A 4,009-nucleotide genomic window follows, 5' to 3' on the forward strand; every position below is an offset into this window, starting at 1 on the left:
TACCTTGATTCCAAAACCAAGGACATTACAAAAAAAAAGAAAAGTATAGACTTATAATTCTTATGAACATTGATGCAAAAATCCTCAACAAAATATTAGCAAATTGAATTCAGGAATACATTAAAAGTATCATACACCGTGACCAAGTTGGATTTATTCTTGGAATACAAGGTTGGTATAATATCTGCAAATCAATTAGTATGATGCACAACATTAACAAACCAAAATATAAAAAAATCCTATGATCATATCGATAGATACAAAATTAGCATTTGACAAAGTCCAGCACCTATTTATAATAAAAACTCTCAGCAAAGTGGCAATAGAAGGAACAGACCTCAACATAATAAAGGCCATATACTACAAACAGATAGCTAACATCATACTCAATGGGGAAAGGCTAAAAACGTTTTTCTTAAGATCAAGAACAACACAAGGATTTCCACTTTCACCACTCCTCTTCAACATTGTATTGGAAGTCTTAGCCACAGCAAAAGACAAGTAAAACATAAATAAAGGCATCCAATTTGGAAAGGAAGAAGTAAAACTCTTGCTATTTTGCCGATGACGTGATACTATATATGGAGAACCCTAAAGATTTCAGCAAAAACCTGTTAGAACTGAGCGATGAAGTCAGTAAAGTAACAGGTTACAAAATAAATATTCAGAAATCAGTGGCATTCTTATACTCCAATGATGAACTTTCAGAAAGAGAAATTAAGAAAACAATCCCATTTACAGTTGCATCAAAAACTATAAAATACCTGGGAATCAAATTAACCAAAGAGATAAAAGACCTGTTCTCAGAAAATTGTCTTTGAAAAAAGAAACTGAAGATACAAATAAATGGAAGCATGTACTGTGCTCATGGGGAGGAAGAATTAACATGATTAAAATGTCCATACTACCCAAAGCAATCTATAGATTCAGTGCAATCCCTATCAAAATACCAATGGCATTTTTTCAGAGAGATAGACAAAGAATCTTAAAATTTTATGGAACCATAAAAAACCCTGAAGAGCCACGGGAATCTTAAGAAAGAAGAACAAATTTGGAGGTATCACACTACCTGATAACAAACTATACTTCAGGGCTACAATAATCAAAACTGCATGGTACTGGCATAAAAACAGATATGCTGTTCAATGGAACAGAGTAGAGAGCCCAGATATAATTCCACATCTATAACTCATTTTATATATGTTGAAGAAAGCAAGAATATACAATGGGGTAAAGACAGTCTCTTCAATAAATGATGTTGAGAAAATTGGAGAGATACATGCAAAAAAAAAAGCAACTGGACCACCTTCTTACACTATATACAAGAATAGACTCAAAATTGATTAAATACTTAAATGTAAGACTGAAACCATAAAACTTATAGAAAAAAGCATAGGCAGTAAACTCTCTGATATTACTAATAGTGATTTCTTTTTGGATATATGTCCCCAGGCAAGGGAAACAAAAGAAAAAAATAAACAAATGGGACTACATCAAACCAAAAAGTTTTGTACAGTAAAGGTAACCATCGACAAAACGAGATGAGAACTGATTGATTGGGAGAAGATATTCGCTAATGATACATCTGATAAGAGGTTAATATCCAAAATTTATAAAGAGCTCATACAACTCAACAACAAAAATCAAATAATGCAATTAAAAAATGCACAGAAGACCTGAATAGATACTTCTCTAAAGAGGAAATACAGATGGCTAATAGACATATGAAAAGATGCTCAAGGTCGATAATCATCAGAGAAATGCAAATTAAAACCACAATGAGATATTGCCTGATACCTGTCAGAATGCCTATCATCAATAAATCAAAGAACAAGTGTTGGCAAGGATGCAGAGAAAAGGAAACCATCATGCATTGTTGGTGGGGTTGCAAATTGTTACAGCCGCTATGGAAAACAGTATGGAGGTCTCTCAAAAAGTTAAAAATGGATATACTTTTGACCCAGCAATTGCACTTCTGGGTATTTATTCAAGAAAACCAAAATGATAATTCATAAAAATCTAAGCACCCTAATATTCATGGCAGCACAATTTACATAGCCAAGATATGGAAGCAACATAAATGCCCATCAACAGACGATTGGGTAAAGAAGTTATGGTTCATATATACAATGGAATATTACTCAGCCATTAAAAAAATTGAAATCATAATGACATGGATGAACCTAGAAGTTATTATTCTGAGTGAAATACGTCAGACAGAGAAGGGTAAATACCATATGATTTCATTTATATGAGGAGTCTGAGAAACAAGATGAACAAACTCATCAAATACAGATTCACAAATATAGCGGACAATTTGGTGACAGAGAGGGGAGGGAATTGGAGGGCTGGGAGAATGGGATGAAGGGTTAAAGAAGTATAAATTAGTAGTCGATAGCTGGTAATGTGGATGGGGAAAATGGCATAGGGAATGCAGTTAGTATTAATATATTGACCAGGTGGAAAACCAGAGGAGAGAAGAAGCAATTCGGGGGATCATTTTATAAACTATATAAATATCTAATCAATGTACTGTATATTTGAAACTTACAAAAAATCCAAACAACTTACAAAAAGAAAAAGGCCTTTTAAGGCTTCTTATAACATAAATATATAACAAACTGTTCTAAAAGATGAATTATACACAAAGAATAAGAGAAATCTGTGTTTTAAATAGTAGGAAGCTATCAAGCCTTAATATAAAACAGAAAAATATTTAGGGCATGAAGGAAAACATCACTGCTATATTGAGTCTCAAATTATGTTTAAGCTTTTTAGTAGCCAAAGTAAAACCTGAGCTCTTGGTCATTATCAGAAAGAGGAAAGTTCTTTGTTTTTGTTCGTTTGTTTGGTTTGTCGTTGTTGTTGTTGTTGTTGTTGTTTTTAGGCAAGGCAACCCTTGGTTGACCTCACAGATTGGAAGGTCCTTGTCAGTTTACAATCCCTTATTTTTTTATTTTTTACACCTACAGCACCTGGTCTTCCTGGGTGGTCTCCCATCCAAGTACTAACCAGGCCTGACCCTGCTTAGCTTCCGAGATCAGACGGGATCGGGCTTGTACAGGATGGCATGGCCAAAAGACAAGACAGTTCTTAATAAAATAGCCTCTTAATGATATTCTTCATTGGTTTTCACAGTGGAACAAAGAGTGATGTGGAAGATCTTGTCCTCAAAGTACTACTGCAGCAAATGCATTGGATGGGTGGTTATAGAGGGCTTTTATTTATATCAGATGGGAGATTGTTGAAGCAAGCGTTGTTTTATTTTGACTGCAGAAAAGCTGAAAAGATAACATTAAAACAGCACACTGTAGAAAACTGTTTGAAGCTACAATAAATTTTCAACATAGGGGACATTTCTAATAGCCTTTCTGACTTGATTTTAGTTTAGACCCTAATGAATGCTGAGAAAATTTGATTGACTGAATGTTATTTATGTAGTGCTTCTCTCCAGAAGCCTGGTCATCATAAAAGTTTTAGTAGTTATAAATATAAATACTTCAGTATTTATTTTGGTTTATTACTGTGTGACTTTTAGCATTGTTTCATAAAGCCTTTACTAGCTATCCTCTGCAATGCACAACCTATTAATCAGTTTGATAACTACTGATCATCCTGGTACTGAGTATGCCTCTACCTGCCCATGCTTCATTGATGGCAGTTCTTCTTTCCTAGTTTCTTACTCATCAGCTAAGTTAGGAGAGAAATTACCAGAAATTACTTTTATAGTATATTTTTTAAGTTGCAGTTGGCACACGATATTATATTACTTTCGAGTGTACAACATAATGTTTAGACATTTCTATAACTTACAAAGTGACCACCTTGATAAATCAAGTATCATTGGACATCGTAGATAGTTATTAGAATATTAATGACTATATTCCTTATGCTATATTTTACATTCTCATGACTATTTAGAACCCACTTTTTCATGAATATTTTTTAACTACCAATTTGTAATTCTTAATCGCTACCCCTTTTTTACCCACTCTCCCTCTAATATGGC

At 33.6% G+C, this 4,009-nt stretch overlaps 1 pseudogene; it reads right to left on the reverse strand.

Moving 5' to 3' along the window:
* Positions 1-2,963: 2,963 nt before the first annotated feature.
* Positions 2,964-3,082, reverse strand: LOC111746331 (annotated as a pseudogene).
* Positions 3,083-4,009: the final 927 nt, after the last annotated feature.

This window comes from Pteropus vampyrus, unplaced genomic scaffold (assembly GCF_000151845.1).
Source record: "Pteropus vampyrus isolate Shadow unplaced genomic scaffold, Pvam_2.0 Scaffold184, whole genome shotgun sequence".
Taxonomy (NCBI): Eukaryota; Metazoa; Chordata; class Mammalia; order Chiroptera; family Pteropodidae; genus Pteropus; species Pteropus vampyrus.